We start from the raw sequence: 19,523 nt of genomic DNA on the forward strand, positions 1-19,523 counted from the left end.
AAAGCTTATGAACTTTCTTTGCATGGAAGTAGCCTAGAAGCTACTCTTTATAGAGCTATGGGACTAAACAAACTCTAAGACCCACAGTGCCAAGCCAAGGTCTATGTCAGTGACAGTGCCCAGTCTGAAAACACTAAAAAGCAGCATTACTTCTGAAGAAAACTTCAGCACCTACACTCTTGTGCAAGAAAGAGTAATGCTGTTCCCTATGACGTTGCAAGGGACACAGCAAAAAGCATTACAGTGAGGCCAGGAATGTAGCATCACACCACACCATGGACAAAGGACCATGAAGCAAAAACAAAGAATGCACTCTAAAACACTCCACTTGAACCCAGAGCAACAATACAAAACTCAGTGCAACATCAAACATTACCCTTAAAACTTTGATATTGTGAAACTGTTTGTACCACAATACATCAGAAATCTAAAAAGCCAGCAAACAGCCAGCCACTTCTGTGTTATATGTTAGTATGTCTTGTCTGTCTTATGTCTCGTCTTCTATGCTGATACTGTATATATGTAGTTATCCTATTTCTATAATCCTTGTGTTTATCAATAAATTATATTATTTTGTTTTTAAAAACAAGTGTTCTTTAGTTGCCTTGATATAAGTCTAATGGGAGGAAAATACTGTTAGAGAGAAGGGTAAGGCAAATAAAGGGGAGCCATAAAAAATTATTTGAATAATTGGCATTACCAAAGGCAAAACTGAAAATGAATTCACAGATTCAATCAATTATTCTTTTCACATTTCCTACATTTATTTGGTACCCTGGATGAGCATAAAACAGATTCCTTATTCATTTACCTACACTAGAAAGTAAGAATTTGGATAAGGATCTTCAAAATCCCAAGATTAGATTCCACCACAAAATATCTTGAATTAGATTACCTGATTGTTGACAAACTGCTTGAATATGTGTCTTCTCATATTTCATTTTCTTTATTTCTTATATTTAGGATAAATGGTGGTGGTAGAATATCCCAAGATTAGGGAAATGTTTGTGAAATGCTCACCAGTTCTTGATGGGGACCATAACAGATGAATTGCAATGAATATGACATAAAACCACATCAATTCAACTATTTGTTATCTTACCTTACCTTACCCTACAAATGACTCATTGCAACAGAAACTCATGTCATATGTGTACATGTCCTTTTATATGGTCCTTACAGTTCCACAAACACACACCAAATAGAAAATTTCTTCCTGTGAAACTTATTATGATAACTTTCAAGGATTACTGGTGTGAAATCTTACCATTGTTTATGAAGAGGCGTGTTTTGCTCTCTACTATACTAAGAAGATTCTTATCAGTCAAAATGTTACATTATTTTGCTAATACGATTGAGCTGTTTAAGAAATGTATAACTTGCTCATGACTGTTAGCATTGCCAATATTTTGCCCTTCCTTTCCATGGGTAATTACAAAGAGATTAAGCAAAAATGTTGCAGCCAATACAGAAATAAAAAACTTTATCTATCTATCTATCTATCTATCTATCTATCTATCTATCTATCTATCTATCTATCTATCTATCTATCTATCTATCTATCTTGTAATAAATGTAATGGATGAACTGGAATGGAGTATGTTTCCTTACCCAGGGTTTCATGTCCTTTCAAACATGGAATGGCATGAACACGAATGAGTGTATGTGATTCCTGACACAGGCACAGTGCTGCAACATGGGAAACTATATCCTGCTCAAGTATAAAGGAAAAGCCATTCATCCTTTGTTTTTGTCTGTGTGCTTAATTTATGTTGTTGGCAAAGTTATAAATAAAATATTCCAAATACAGCAATATTTTAGCTATCCATTCATTTTGTTTTCTGCATGGGTTTAATACATCAATATTTTCAGTCTGTCACTTACTAAATACAGTCTACTTCAACACAACATACACCCAAGATGTTAACTGTAAGGCTTTGACACGTACAAGCTGCAGTTTGCTCCTGAATACTGTTTTTTTTTTTTTTTTGCTAGGATAAAGTGACAACATTGCATTGTTGTTGAAACCAATGGATTTTCTATATCTGGCTTTATTTGCCTTAGCAAGCTATAAAAATAATTTTCTGTAGCATTGTATTCACATACTACTATACATGGAGGTCTATACTCTGTTATTCTGAACTTAAGTTTTAGAACCATACACCAAATGATACTTATTAAAACAGTGACAGAATGTTCAAGGTTCTTTTATAAAGTTTTCTTGTGAGCCTATAAAGGATGAAAACATTATTTTGTATACCAAGGTTACAGTAAAAACTGCTTTTTTGCCATAAATTCTGCACAAAATTAATTCAAAGATTTTTCTGACCATAAACATGGAATGAATTTGAAGAAGACTTCAGTCTTTGTGACAAGGGCACATTATCTACACCAGGAGTGGCCCAACATTTTCACACTCAAGATCTACTTTTGCCATCTTTGCCCCCAGGATATTTGCCACTTCCAAATTCCATTGTCACACGCAGTGTTATATAACAGTTACTGATATTCTGTTGACATACATTTTCCATTTCAAAAAACTGAGAGATCAATTAATTTCCTACATTTAATGGGATGTTTGGCTTTGGGAAGAGGCTTCTAGTTTTTCATAATCAGCGGTGTAGGAACTGGTTCAAAGTCTTAAGCAGATTGATAAGTGGTCATCTGTCATGGTGGATCTGAATTTGGCCTTTATTGTTTTCTTTTGGCAGAAGGTAGATTCACATAAGTATGCTGATGTCAGTGGCTGCCCTGGATTTCATCTTAATGTCACTCTGAAGGGTAATGATTTCATTTTCTTATGTTGTGTCCAGAAGAAAACATAATCCCATTTTGAAGGCAATGCTATTTTCATCAATAATTGTGCCAAACAGGAAACATATGTATGTGGCAACTACCTCAATTGGTGCAAAGTCAGTGAAACATCTGTCAGATTCTAATGAGATGCTTTGAACTTGTTTAATGTAACGGGCATTGTTGAGCAGAACTGCTGCTATGCCCTAATGCTCAAGTTCTGACTGAATATTTGTAAAGTATCATAGGTCACGTGGCATTGTAGCTTTGTTGAAAGTAGTTGTAACTTGCTCTTAAAAGCATTCACAGAGTTGATCATATCAATTATATTTTTGTCCTTGCAACTCTAAATTCAGTTCATTCAGAATACCAGTTAGGTCAGTGAGAAATGCAAAACCATCAGACACTCTTCATCATCTAGCTGTGCACATTCAGTATGTTTAGACTGCTGGAGAAAGTCTTTGACTTCATGCAGTAGCTTGTGAAATCTCTCCAGAAATTTACCTCTGCTCAGCCATCGAACATCAGCATGCAGTAACAAGTCTGTGTTCTGCACCAGTCTCCTCGTGTGTGCATGGAATAGCCGCCTCTGTAGATTCCTTCCCTGAATGGAATTTGCAGTCTTCATTGCAACATCCATCACATCTTTCATTTTCAAAAACTTGCCATATAATGCTTGCTGATGGATGATGCAATAATAATGGATACAGTTTAGAAAAGAACTGTGTTGTTTACACAGGGAAACAAAACTATGACCTAGCTTTGCAGGGACTCCATCAAAGGTAATGGAGACAAGTTTACAAATGGGTGGGTAGATCTTGTGAGAGAGACTTCTCCATGGGTATGCCCTTTCAGTAGCAAAATGGCAAGCATCTCCTCTTTGGTGCTCATATCCTCCAACATCATTCGTATGTAAATACACATATGGACCACATCTTCCATATCAGTTGACTTATCAAACTGAAGATAGAAACACTCACATCACTCAATATGCATTCTCAGTTGATCCTCAAGTTGTCCCGCTTTTTCCTCATATTTCCGTGTCACTGTATTTCTGGATAATTGTGTGTCCTTGATACGGTAGCAGCCGCAATTTCATTTTTATTCTTAAGCTCTCTGAATTGTGTGTTTGCAGCCTCCAGAAATGCTTTCTTCACCATCTCTCTGTCTTTAAACAGCTTTTTATGTTTTGCAAGAACATGAATCATGCAGTGTGATGCTATGGTCGCTGCTTTCCCTCTGGTGTTATGCCTCGTAAAAGTGTACTGTTGTGCTGCTAAGTTTTAAGTTCTTGGACCTTTCTTCTTCATAGCTCATTTTTGGCTATGAAACCTCTTTCATGGGCTTTGTGAATCATTTTGAAATGTTGTTCTAGGTTGCCCTTCTTTGCTAGGGTGACACTAGTTTGGTATATCAGGCATACACTTTTAGAGTTGGACATAACATAGAAATGATTTTCCTCCCATTCTGTGTAAAAATGATACATTTTAGGCTTCTTGTTTGTTCCAGTAGCCATTATTTTTGTGGTGTGAGACACAACTACTTTTCAGCTGCTCAATAATTTTACAATGAACTGTATCCTTGGAGAGGTTTGTGGCCACTCAATTTGTCATCAGAAACTAATAAAAGAGAGAGACATACAGGAAATCTTTGTTGTAGGCTTGGAGTAATTGCTACTAATTGAAAAAGAGCCAATTGATTGATTCATTGTTCTTATTATGGGGGTTGATTTCCTGGATTATGTCTTGGTTACTCTGTGGCAGAGGTGAGTGGAGAACTGTCAGTGATAATCAATTAATAGAATAGCTACTTTCATCATAAAATATATAAAAAAACAACAACACTGTAATTCCACACCATGCTAAACAAGTTTCAACAATTGTTTGAATTAATTCATTTATGTTCTCCCCACGATTTTATTTAGTCACATATAACCACAAAAAGTGTGGTTAAAGAAATTTTTTTTTGCTTTTAGTGCATTTATAACTAAAGTAAATAAAATCGTTTTACTTAAAAAAAAGTATATATTTTATTTTTTGTGTACTATTCACAGTCTTTATTAAAATTAAAATGTGAACTGTCAACAGTTCAATTAGACAGTTCAAACTGAGCAAGAAAGTCTGAAAAAACACGGGGATAAGGGATAGAGTTTGTCTTTTGTAGGCTCTAGTTTAATTGACATTTTAAACTAACATGTGCCATAACTGATGCTCTCTGGTCTGAAATATTTCATTATAAACAATAAATCCCACTACTGACACTGTAAGAGCATGAGCAGATCACTTCACCTGCCTGTGCTTAAAAAAAACAAAGAAAACAAAAAATATGTAAACAATCCATTGAATAAATAGTCAAATAAGTAAATGTACAAAATACAGTTTTTCAAAGTAGTTACATAGTAAGTTTGAGGTCTTTGATTAATTGTAACTATAATTGGCCTAAGAAAGAAGAGAATTTAATTAAAAACTTTAAGATGTATGTTTTATATATTTTATATGTAATATGTGTTTAAAATTAAGTATGAAAAAGAAAGGGAAGGACTAAAGATGATGGCTCAGTTGTCCCAGAACATATTGCCCCTTTAGGTTGTGAAACAGAGTGGCTTGCAGAGGCGCAAAAATAGTTGAGGTGCTATATGGGCCACCCAGTTTGAGTGGCAACACAAATACTAACAGAAGGTAAAGAAATAGACAGGCGAACATGGGTGCTAGAACATAAAACAGGTGCTTAAGCAGTGTTTCTTTTGGGTTGGGTCTAACAGGTAGCTCCATTCTGTTGACAGTTCGGGTCATAAATGTAACGCATTCTTCTGGGGTATACTTCAGTTCAGAAGGAGTGGTACTTTTGAGAGTGATGGGGGCATGGTCAGTCAGTCTCCTGGGCTGTCTTCTCTGTGCTATGGATGGAAGAGACAAGACAGTTAGCAACAGCGCCCCCTTTTGCCTAGGGGTAGTACTTGATCAGAGCCAGCAAGATGGTCCTCAGACATGCAGGTGTGACAACGGCTAAGGATAGTTTGAAACAAACTTAAAAAAAGCTTATACTAATATTCAAAATGTTGATTCAAAAAGACTGGAAGTTTGATTGAGTTAGGCATTCTATTATAGAAGGCAGAAGAGAAGATTAGAATCTCTGTCGGTGATACTGTATTGTAATGCCTTTCTTTTTCTATTTACTTATGTTCAACTCTACGTAAGAGGTTATATATTAGATAGGAACCACAGTAAATTATTGTATTTGATAATACTTTCATTTCCTTTTGTTGTAATGTAATTTGTTTTGTGCCTTTAAAAAAATATGATAAAACTTTTCAACATTCATTTGGCTTTTCTGGCCTCACAGGAAGGTTGGCAGTGTTTTAACTTAAGGGTTTTATTGAAGAGTCAAGGATGGTTAGGTATGTGAACCCCAAGGGCCTTAGGCCTATAACAGGTAACTACAGGGTCAGCCCAAGAGTATATGGAGCCCCTGGGCCAGATCAACTAACGGTGTCCCCTCTGAGAAACTTGCCCTTTTTAAAATAATTTCCCAGAAAGTACTACAGTGGAACCAAATCACTCTTTGTTGTCAGCATCTTATTCCACCTCGCAATGTGTAATTAGTGGAGGGCTTGCTGTAAAGGCAAGAATGCATTCATGTTAGTATATGAAATCAAAGAACGGCTCCCCTTGAAGTTAAACGTGACACAATACACTGGCATTAACTTGAAGGGCAGTTGGGCTTGGATATGCCTTGATGTCACCCCCAAATCATGGAGTCCGTATACCAATACCTACTTGGCTTTAGCCTAGAGGCGGGCCTGAGATCCAAATCTTTTAAAATACCATCACCAGCTCAAAGGTCTAGTTTTGTCCTTACTGTGCCTTTAATCAAGAGTTCACGCAACACCAAGATACTTAAACCTATACCAATCCAAATATAACATGAGTTATTTAGCAGGCTTAAATGAGAAAATTGTTTGATTTTCTCATATGTAAAATTTTTCATGAAGAGGAGTTTCCTTCTAGCTTTGTACTTCACCTTATGGATTGACAAGATGTGGCTATGAGAGGAATTTACAGAGAAGAGAAAGATCAAAACCATTTCTAAAATTGTCATTATTATATGTCCTCATCACCATCTGCTAGTTTTGAGAATAGTCTGTTTGCAATTCAAATCTTTCTTAAGACATATCCAAAGGCACATCAAGATGAACGAGAGTCAGAGTGCAACATTTGGAAATGGGCAGTAAACAATGCAAGAGTGTATAGCCACGTGTATCTGCTTTTAATATTTGCATTTTGATAGTTGCAGTGCAAGGATTTTAGTTATTGATGGACTGCAAAATTTATACGGTGTTGTGGTTAAGGCTTTGGGCCTTAGGATGTGGATTCAAATATCACTACTGATACTGTGTGACCATAAGCAAGTCACCTCACCTGCCTCTTCTCCAATTGGAAAAACAAAAGAAATGCAACCAATTTTATTTCAAAAGTTGCAAGTCGCCTTCGATAAACACATTAGCCAAACAATAAGAATAAATATAAATAAATATGTGTACATTTTGTATTGAATACAATGTGCTAAACTGAAATTTAGTACCCCACCAATAGACACAGTTATCCATGTTTTGACTCGCTCAGCCAGTTCAGTGCAGTGGTGATCCAGGAATTATTGTGTGCAAGGCAGGCCATGACACACTCATCACAACACTCATGTTTACTCATCAAAATATCAGACATGTATGATATACAGTAATGTAGATGGATAACCAGAGTGCTCCAATGCAGTCTCCTGGAGCTGTTAGGGGTTCAACATTAACAACAGCAGCACTATTCTACCCAATAAGAAATACACTTAGAGCTATTATATTAAAAAATACTCCCAAACCATTGTCTTTCATGGCTTCTCAAGCAGGTAATTACCTTTGTGGGAAATACCATGTCTTCTGAATATTATTTAAGTCTTGAAGATATCATGCTCAACTATTATTAACTATTATGTTATCCCTTTGAATGTAGCCCTGTTGTTTTGGACACACCAGCAGAACCGAATGATAATGCACATTTTTTTTTAAAAACTGCATTAAATCATCAGTTTCCTTATTGCTATAATTAAGTGCAGTGTTTCACTGTTAAAGTGCCGTATTGCATACTCCAGTACCTTGTTGCAATATTGTCCACTAAATGACAGAAGTGTATCAACTTTCAAATGACACCAGTCCACTTTTTGTATTTCAGATTTTTTTTTGTTAAGATAGTTTTAAATCTTGAAACTGCTAGTGATGTATTTTGGATACACAGTATCATATCTTTACCAACTATATTCTGATAGTAAGATCTGCCTGTTGAAATGATACAGTGCCATTGGTCTTTAATAATGGATATATATGCTATGGACACTGCATTTAAACAGTAAAGCTAGGCATATTACTTGTAGATATTTCAGAACACATTTTTTTCTGGGTGTTCCTGACACATTTACTGATGCTTTTATAGTACTAATATTGAAATAAGAATAACATTTAAAGTTCACTTTTTTGGTAAAAACGTTACTTAATTTTTCTCCATGTTCACCATTTTAGAGTAGAGACACACACATATAAAAGTACTGGTATCAAATGGGGAACCAACCTTGGAGAGGGCAACAATCCATTACTGGGCCCATTCACAAGCACACAATTTTGAAAGTCCAGTGCAGAAGGAAAACTGAAGAAGCCTAAGAATCTTTTTTTTTTTAATTTTTGAAATTTCTTTTTAAAAATTAAGCTGCAGAAAAATTCTTATAAATACAAAACATCTTATAAATTACTTTTTATAAAAATAACAAACATTAAAGCAGGCCCTGAATTACAAACCATATTATAGTGATTGGTCAGGGTCAGCTAAACATTCTACTTTCATTATAACAAGTTAAGCTAGATACAATAATAACACGAAAAATGGGGAAAATGCTAATATGCTCCAAGGCCTCATATCTTCTATCACATTACATTCTGTTATCATTCTTTATATTACACTTATTTTTCCTCCTTCTAGGCATGGAGTCATTTGGATTAAATTGAACATACCAGCCACTTTTCATTTTGATAATAAAGGGCATTTGTATCTGACAATTTCAGAAAAATACCACCCTCAACTGCTGTAATGGTTTTATTAAAATGAGACTTTGCATATTCTATCAATAATGACTTTAAAAACCTTCTTGCACAGAGGCACTTCAGTTCTGCCACTGGATTCTTTTCAAAATTTCAATTGTGTGCCAAGAACACCCAAATCATATTTCACTCTGACTTGCTTTCTGTTTGCTGCTGTTCCCTCGATTTGGTGAATGAAACCTTTTTTTGTCACTTTGTCTTGCCCTTCTAGTTAAATGTCTGAATATCTTCTATTTAGAATTAAGGGAAAAATACTAAAATGTCAATAGCATACTGCTGTTAATTAAAAGGTTTTAAACACAGTCAAAATCACTTCTGAAAATGAAAATACATTCAGTGCATTGCTTCTTTGACATATAACAAAGAGAGCTCATTTAGTAAGACTTTACATATGGACAACAATAATGTAGAAAAATTTTCAAAAGCAAAGAGAAAAAAAAAGAAAAATGACAAGCATTATGTTGAAGATAGATGTTAGGCCAATTACTGAAAAAATAATTAGCCTACTGCAGGTATGATGGAAACGATATGGAGAATACAAAGTGATAGGCGATTATAAGACATCAGTCACTTGTGATCCTATACATTAATTGCACTAACTGTGTATATAAATATAAATATATATATATATATATATATATATATATATATATATATATATATATATATATATATAGATTACAGATTACAATAAAGAGTTAGGATATATAAAGAGGAGGATATATATATATATATATATATATATATATATATATATATATATATATGAGAAAGACAGATTACAATAAAGAGTTGGGGCACCAGCCTAGTGACTCTGTATAATTGGATTTTGCAAACGAAAGAAAAACATGCAATAATTGTGGAGTTGTCTTTCCAGACGCAGGTTCTCAATTGAACTGCCTAAAGTCCTGCTGGCATTAAGATGTGGGTTGAGGCTGATAGACAATGGAAGTGCCATCAGTGGTGTTATAGTTGCCAATCTTCTGGGCTGCAGAGGGGGGAAGAGAAAATGAATTAGGACATATTGCTAACCCATGGAGTGGTGGGGAATTCTTCTAGGGACATCTGTTTACTCTGTTAACAAATTGACATTAGTTTCACTTCTTCCAGATTTATAGTCTTTGAGCAGTATGTATGCTATAGGGGTTGCTCTTCATGGCCTTCTTGGAAAACATAATGGTCCTTCCCTATGCTGTTGCCCTATTTGAGCTTATCCTGTCTCTCAAATTTTCAATAATGGGAAGACTGGGGTAGAAAACAGGCACAGGGTATTACCTTCCCTGGAGTGCTAGATGACAGCCCCCCTGGATTGCAGCAGTGGTTCGTATTCTCACAGGGCTTCATGGGGCTTGGAGTTCGGTATAGCCTTTTTGAATTCTGTGGGTGCCACCAGGCAGTGCTGCAGGGATTGTGGAGCCCCATATTGTCAGGCTTCTGGCTCACCCAGAAGTGCTTGCATACAAGGATAAAAGGAGCCAGAGTCGGGGGGGGGGGGGAGAATATGAAGCTTGCTGGAAGAGGAGTGAAGGTAGAGGGAGAGACTGAGAGAAGAAGTAAAGGTATAGCTGTGTGCTGTTGCTTATTTGTACTTTGTACTGTGTACTGTGCTTTGGGAAATGCCTGGAGAAGAGTTTCCCATCTGAAAATAAACCTGCATGCTGGGGAAGAACTTGTGTCTTCATCTGCACGGTTGGGTTTGGGGAGCTGTTGTGCCCCCTGCAGGTCACAATATATATAGGGGGAGGGTGTCCCTACCACAAAATTTTCTACCCTTCCATTTCTCTCTTTGTCTGTCTTACACACACAAACTTATGTCTGACGTATTTTCCAACTGCCAGTGAGTCCATCCCTGAACATACAGTATCTCCCAAACAAAGGCCCCTGGCTTTAAACTAATGTGGCATAGAAAGGGTCAGAAGCATTATGGAATCTATTCACTACCTCACAGCTCTTAGTGTCACTGAACCGCTGAGACATCTATCAACTTGACAACAATGCAGCCTTCCTGCATCCTATGCTCTTAAAGTTTCAGCCTGTTTTTGTTGTTCCAGCCTGTGATGTGCTGCCCGCTGTTGACACTGATGGGTCTTTTAACCATATCTGGGCTCTCCGTGTCTGCATTTTTTTTTAAAAGGATTAGACATTCATTGCAACTTGTACTCTATCTATCTATCTATCTATCTATCTGTCTGTCTGTCTGTCTGTCTGTCTGTCTATCTATCTATCTATCTATCTATCTATCTGTCTATCACGAACTCACCCTGGGCTGTGAAGGACACTTTTCATTTATTACAAAGACAATCTGCAATAGCCATCCATGGCGTCAGAGCAAAGAAGAAGTTCCAGTGGCTATCATATGAAAGAGATTACTTTTCTTACTGAGTAGAGCAGAGTTGGCAGGATCTTGTGGTTTTTATATGTACTTTTAAATGAATGGTGTGAATGAGTTTAAGATGTAGCTACCCACCAAGATCTGTCCCCTTGTATTCAAAATGTCCCATCTTGCTTAGAAACAATACAAACAAGCAATGATAACAGTGCCACCCTCATAGCCATGGCTGGCAGTTTTGGTTGCTTGTTAAGTTACTCTGCCATGCAAAATATTCATCTATTTTATTGTGATTTGGCACATTCTGAATATATGAAATTCTGTGAATCTATGATTAGTAAGGAAGTAACTGTTAAAGTGAACCTAAATAATAAGCCATGGATCAGCATAGATATCAAAACACTACTTTTGGATAAACAACATGCTCTTTAAGAAAATAAAATAGAGAAAGCAAGTTTTACAGCAAAGGAATAACAGATTTAAAAAAAAAAAAATAGAAAGATATACAGAAAAAAAAACAAGAGGTGGTTTAATGATAACAATCCAAAGCAGGTCTAGAAAGGTCGGAAAACAATCAGAGGATGAAGGTCTGAAAATAAACAGGACTGGATACTAAAAAAAGTGTGGCCTTTCAAATAGACAAGAATCACCACCTTTTAGCGGATGCACTTAATGACTTTGTTTACAAAATTTGAAGCCAATTATTTTTGGTACACATAATGCACAAGTTAGGGGGGGTGCTTTGTAAAAATATTAGAAATACTGCTATGATGGAGAAATGTTTGCGGCAGGTAAAAACAAACAGGACAGTAGAACCAGAAGTCTTGCCAGGTCCTAAGGTCTTCAAGCCAAGCAGTTTGAATGACTATAGACCTGTGGCATTCACTTCCATTCTAATGAAATGCTTTGAGCACTTGGAAAAAAAACATTTTAATGATAAAGAATAAAACATTTCAAGATAATCGCCAATTTGCTCGTTTTGCTAACAGAAGAGTGGAAGATGCTCTGCTGTTTATCCTGTATGAAATCTCAACTTTTTTTGATAAGAGTTTTTCTTCAGCGTTCAGCACAATCGAGCCTCATATACTGATTGTGAAACTGAACATTGTGAATGTTAACCCATTTATTACAATATCGATTCAGTTCTTTCTTTTAAATTGTTCATTTTTAAGGTCCATTATTCCAATACAATGTTGTGTCTGCCTTACTATTTACACTGTACACAGGTGAACTGAGACAGAACAATGGCCCTTGTTCCATTATCAAGTATGCTGATGACACCATGCTAATTGGATGCATATATGCAGAAGATTAAAGCTATTATTTAAATCAAGTGTTTAGTAAATTTGTGAAATAACGACCATCTTATTCTGAATGTCAAAAAGGCCAAAGAAGTGATATTTGATTTCAAGAGGTAGAAAACTATATGTTCACCCATCACTCTCCTGGGTGAGGAGGTAGAAAAAGTGACTGAATATAAATACTTAGGAATTACCATAGATAATAATCTTAATTGGAATATTAATATAATAAAAACATACAATCTAAATGCAATCAGCACCTATTTCTTCTCCCTAAGCTCAGACTATTTAAAGTGGACAAAGACCTCATGTTGTCCTTTTGTCACAGAGTGATCCAGTTTGCCATCTCTTTCAGCTTCAGTACCTCATTTAGTATTCTGACAAAACAAAACTCAGAAAAGCTCAAGCATATTACTAAACATGCAACTAAAATTATTGGGGCTGACACTGGTGATTTGGTAAGTGTGTGTCAGAGGAAAAAACTGATATAATTAGAAATCAGCTCAACTCCCATTACAAACAGAAACTAACTTATCTAAAGCTGGGAGGATCATTGCTTGAAGAACCAATAAAAATTACTCCAAAAACTCCTTTATTCTCAAAGACATACCTCTTTTCAATAAGGAATATCGGAGATAATAAAAAAAAATCCAAAGGTATAGAAGTTTTCATATGTATCATTTAACGATTTTAGGAAAACATTCACTATCAAACTGCTGGAAGTAGTTAGTAAAGTTAGTGGTTTTAAAACAATGTAAATATTTTAGAATTTCTATATAAGCTTTTAACTTGTCTTGCCATATTTTATTGTGTTACCATTGTAGCAGTCACAAGGCATTCAGATTCACAATGCTTAAAGCTGTGTTTCCATTATTTTATTTAGGAGAAACCAGGAATGCGTCCAGCTTTGACTCAGCTCTCACACACACACAAACACACAGACGCATAACTCAGAAGTTAAATAAACAAATGGAAATGAATATATTATGTTAAATGCCAAAACAATCAAGACATAAGACACAAACACAGGAACCCACTCAAATGACCTAAATGGCAATTATTAATTAAATGTAGATACAGATGAAATCCAACAAAACATTATGCACTAAATTGTAAACACTCATGACACATTCCAAAACACAGTCCGATTCAACAGTTACACAAGAACTTAATGGGTGACATCCAATGTGAACAGCTTTCTGAATATAATGTACATTGTTGTCCTACCATGATGCAGTTGTTCACGGAAGATTTGCAGAAGTTTGGAGTGTGTTTTGAAGATGAAGATGTTTTCCAGCTCAGATGAAACCTCAAGAACAAACAGGCACAGAACAAGAACACAAATTCAGTGTTGGGAGCATGAACTGATTACAGCGCATTGCAACACCCAACACACGGCAAAACACCCAGATTGAGATCTGACTTCAGCTGCGCAACGGGTGACACCTCAGCATCACACTGAACAATGTGAGTTTTTGTACAGTGGCTAGCGTGCCAATCCTGCCACCAACCCCCAAATTTTCCCTTCAAGTTGGAGGGCCTGCTTGAAGGGCGTGTGGGTGATTGTAATCCAAATGATATGCTGCAGTGGTGAAATTGTTGAAGGCAATTAAAATTCCATTGCTTCTTACAGGACCTTTTTAATTCATCACCTCATCTTCTTTCTCCCAGCAGCCTCAGGAGCACTGTCAATTTTAAGCAGCGCTTCTACAACATGACTTAATAAAGACTTTAAACCATGAACATTCTTATTCATCACATATACAGCTCTCAAAACATCGAAAGTGCATTTGAGCTTTTGTATATATAATATGTTAGAACCATGCAACTGATCCCAAACCTAAATGGATTCATTGTCTCAGACATTTGTTTCTTGTGGCCTTTAGATGTTTCCTTTTTTGAAAATAATTGAGAGAGGATTCTGGAGAGAGCAAAGTATATGAGCAAGATATTTTGTTGTTGGTTGATGTACTTTGGATTAAACTCTACAGAGATTCTTCTATTAAAATAGAAACCAGGAAACTAGTTTATAAAACATCTAGTAAGATTTATTGATTTATGCTGAAAGTATTATGTCAGATGATTTTACGTTATAATTTATTTCTAACATGGTAAACATGCAAACCGATTTATTTTTTCTTTACATTAACTCTATATGGTTAACAGTCATCTGTCTTGCAAGCGATCCAAGAGTGAAAGGATGCCTCTTGTCATCAGTAGGACAGAATATAAATATTTTCATCTAATTGTACATTTACAATTCAAAAGAGTATTCCTTCTCATGCTAAATGTAATGTTCACTGCTGTTTGATTGAAATAGCTAACAACTGACTAACATTAACACTGAGTGCTCATTATAAGATAGATAATGATAAATGAGCTACATTTCACTACATTCAGTTGCTTCATTTATTCATTTATTAGCAATTATTCACAATATATGCTTTTTACATTCAGGTACAAGTCTTAATAAACATGATTCTAAATTTAAATTTTTCTTCTTATCAAGGGTTTTTAAGCATCTTGACCGTCTTTTAGAACTTCAATAATGAGTGCCAATTGTCCTAATAATGATAATCATACCAACAAGAAACAATTAAATAATTTATTTATCAGAGGGCTACTATCTTATGTTTTCTAACCTAAGCTCCATGTGAATTTAGGTTTAATTGTATTCTATACATTCATCCATTTTCTACATCAGTTTTCTTTTTACTGGGTCCCATGGATCTGCAACCTTCTGCAACAAGCTAGACACCAACCCTAGATGGAATATCAGCAAATTGCATGGTATTCATTTTGATCTAGTTTCCAGCCTACATCTGAATCCTTAACCACAGAAATGCTTGCCACTATAAATTGAAAATATATGTATTTCCAGAAGTCATTTTTTGTGACATCACTCACGTGATGGTTTGTAAGCCAGTGCCACGTCTAATGTCCAAGATAGTGGATAGTTTCTAAAACCTTTTAGTGTTCACCTATGTATGGATCTTCCTAGTTTTTTCACAAAATGTTAGGTTCATTTTAACTTATTTTGATTAGCATTTTTGGTTTTCATGATTGGTCAATAGTCCTGCCGGTTTGACATTTATGTATTATAATGGACAATGTTTATCTCCTGAAACTTTCCCCTCAGCAATTGTGGCCTGCCATCCTCCCATCTCTTGGCAGTATAATGTGTCATGACCACATGATTTAGTATGTGGCATCATTGCACCATCATTTGGTGAAGCTTGGTGGTGATAACATCATTCTGTGGATTTGTTTTTCAGTGGGAGGGACTGGGAGAGTAGTAATGGTTGAGGGAAAGCTGAATTGAGAAAAGTACAGAGAGATTCCTAATGAAAACCTGCTCCAGAGCACTACAGACGTCATACTGAGCCAAATGTTTATATTCCAAAAAGACAATGACCCTAAGCATAAAGCAAAAACAATGCAGTAGTGGCTTAAGCACAGTTCTGTCAATGTCCTTGCTTGGTCCAGCCATCTATCCCAGAATCTGGACTTGAACCTAACTGAACATCTCTGGAGAGACCTAAAAATAGCTGTACACCAATGGTCTCCTTCCAACCTGACCGAGCTTGGGAGGATGTGCATAGAAGAATGGTAGAATATGCCCAAATCTAGGTATGCAAAGCCTTGTTGTGTCATACATAAGAAAACTCCAGGCTGTAATCGCTACCAAAGGTGCTTCAAAGAGGTACTGAGTAAAGGGTCAGAATACTTGGGTCAGTATTTCAGTTGTTAACTTTAAATGAATTTGCAAAAATTTTTGAAATCCTGTTTTGCTTTTTAATTCTGTGGTATTGATTGTTGTTTGGTTAGGGAAAATTTGAATTTAAACGATTTTAGCATAAGGCTGCAAAATAGCAAAAATAAGTGATGAGGTCTGAATTCTTTCTAAATGCACTCTAAATGCCATGGATTTAAATAATATATGTCTGAAGGTGTCTTGCCCTTCACACAGACTACTTGCTTTAACAGGCAGATAAACATCTTTCTTTATCCAAAACTCTATAGACGGTTGTTTCTTTATCCACAGGTTTATTGGAATTAAAAGGGTGAAACTAAAACAGAGAAAAAAGATACAAAGCGCTAAGTGACTTTATATTAACAACAAACACAACCTTCAAATGTATATTACTGTGCCATTATATACAACGTTGTACATATTATTAATAATCTACTAAAGGACTTTCATTTGCAAATAAATATAAAAGGAAAGATAACATTAAAATAAAATAATACATATGCTATCACAAGCATGAAGATAAGTACAGATGACAGTGGATTGTGACTGGTGTACTTCCATGCACAGGACAGCAGCCTTCCTGATTCTTAAACTAACTTTCTGATTACCTCACATGACAGGAAGCAAGGAAAGGGAGGGAAAATACCAGCTGTACCCACTAGATGGAGCTAAACTGCAAATCTTAATAAAATTAACAGTTTTAACAAGTTATAACAAAACAGAAGGTATCCTAAATGTGAGAGAAACCTGCTTTTAATTTCTTGATTTTATTGCTCCAGTATATGATTTTGTGTTTTGTTTTAGCTTTGGGGTTTGTTTATGAAAACAATTATGAGTATCTCCAGGCAAATCTCAACAATATTTAAAATAATTCTAAATAAAATAAAATAAAATTATCAGTTGGATCTGTATTGTCCAGTCCCTGAAAAAAATGTCAATATTTTTTTTTCAACATCTACCTGGGTGGTATAACTGTGCACCCCATTCTTTGAAGCCTGATGAAAAGCATTGTCAGAAAGTGGCCTGATTATGAATACCCAGGCTTTTCTGACCATGAATAGGTATATAGAAACATTCTTTGAGAGAGTTATTAAACGTCACCACTAGAACCCTATTGCTCTGCTCTCCATTTTTAATATTCCACTCCAATTGCTTCCCCACTGTCTTCCTCGTCCAAAGAGTATAATAAATATCTTGACTTTTCCATAATAAAACCAAAAGCTTTAAATCCTTCAGACACAGTGCATCCAGAAAGTGTTCACAGCGCATCACTTTTTCCACATTTTGTTATGTTACAGCCTTATTCCAAAATGGATTAAATTCATTTTTTTCCTCAGAATTCTGCACACAACACCCCATAATGACAACGTGAAAAACGTTTACTTGAGGTTTTTGCAAATTTATTAAAAATAAAAAAACTGAGAAATCACATGTACATAAGTATTTACAGCCTTTGCTCAATACTTTGTCGATGCACCTTTGGCAGCAATTACAGCCTCAAGTCTTGTTGAATATGATGCCACAAGCTTGGCACACCTATCCTTGGCCAGTTTCGCCCATTCCTCTTTGCAGCACCTCTCAAGCTCCATCAGGTTGGATGGGAAGCAACAGCAATTTTAAGAACTCTCCAGAGATGTTCAATTGGATTCAAGTCTGGGCTCTGGCTGGGCCACTCAAGGACATTCAAAGAGTTGTCCTGAAGCCACTCCTTTGATATCTTGGCTGTGTGCTTAGGGTCGTTGTCCTGCTGAAAGGTGAACCGTCGCCCCAGTCTGAGGTCAAGAGCGCTCTGGAGCAGGTTTTCATCCAGGATGTCTCTGTACATTGCTGCAGTGATCTTTCCCTTTATCCTTACTAGTCTCCCAGTTCCTGCCGCTGAAAAACGTCCCCACAGCATGATGATGCTACCACCATGCTTCACTGTAGATAGATAGATAGATAGATAGATAGATAGATAGATAGATAGATAGATAGATAGATAGATAGATAGATAGATAGATAGATAGATAGATAGATAGATAGATAGATAGATACTTTATTAATCCCAGGGGGAAATTCACATACTCCAGCAGCAAAAAATATTAAATTAAAGAGTAATAAAAAAATGCAGGTAAAAAAACAGACAATAATTTTGAATAATGTTCAACGTTTACCCCCTCTGGTGGAATTGAAGAGTCGCATAGTTTGGGGGAGGAATGATCTTCTCAGTCTGTCAGTGGAGCAGGACAGTGACAGCAGTCTGTCGCTGAAACTGCTCCTGTTTAATGGATGTAGTGGATTCTCCATAATTGAAAGGAGCCTGCTGAGTGCCCGTTGCTCTGTTACAGATGTCAAACCGTCCAGTTCTAGGGATGGTGCCAGGTTTCCTCCAAACGTGACGCCTGGCATTCACACCAAAGAGTTCAATTTTTGTCTCATCAGACCAGAGAATTTTCTTTCTCATGGTCTGAGAGTCCTTCAGGTGCCTTTTGGCAAACTCCAGGCAGGCTGCCATGTGCCTTTTACTAAGGAGTGACTTCCGTCTGGCCACTGTACCATACAGGCCTGGTTGGTGGATTGCTGCAGAGATGGTTGTCCTTCTGAAAGGTTCTCCTCTCTCCACAGAGGACATCTGGAGCTCTGACAGAGTGACCATCAGATTCTTGGTCACCTCCCTGACTAAGGCCCTTCTCCCCGATCGCTCAGTTTAGATGGCCGGCCAGCTCTAGGAAGAGTCCTGGTGGTTTCGAACTTCTTCCACTTACGGATGATGGAGGCCACTGTGCTTATTGGGACCTTCAAAGCAGCAGAAATTGTTCTGTAACCTTCCCCAGATATGTGCCTCGAGACAATCCTGTCTCGGAGGTCTACATACAATTCCTTTGACTTCATGCTTGGTTTGTGCTCCTGACATGAACTGTCAACTGTTGGACCTTATATAGACAGGTGTGTGCCTTTCCAAATCATGTCCAATCAACTGAATTTACCACAGGTGGACTCCAGTTAAGCTGCAGAAACATCTCAAGGATGACCAGGGGGAAACAGGATGCACCTGAGCTCAATTTTGAGCTTCATGGCAAAGGCTGTGAATACTTATGTACATGTGCTTTCTCAATTTTTTTATTTTTAATAAATTTGCAATAACCTCAAGTAAACTTTTTTCACATTGTCATTATGGGGTGTTGTGTGTAGAATTCTGAGGAAAAAAATGAATTTAATCCATTTTGGAAT

This window comes from Erpetoichthys calabaricus, chromosome 6, assembly GCF_900747795.2.
Source record: "Erpetoichthys calabaricus chromosome 6, fErpCal1.3, whole genome shotgun sequence".
In the NCBI taxonomy this organism is placed as follows: Eukaryota; Metazoa; Chordata; class Cladistia; order Polypteriformes; family Polypteridae; genus Erpetoichthys; species Erpetoichthys calabaricus.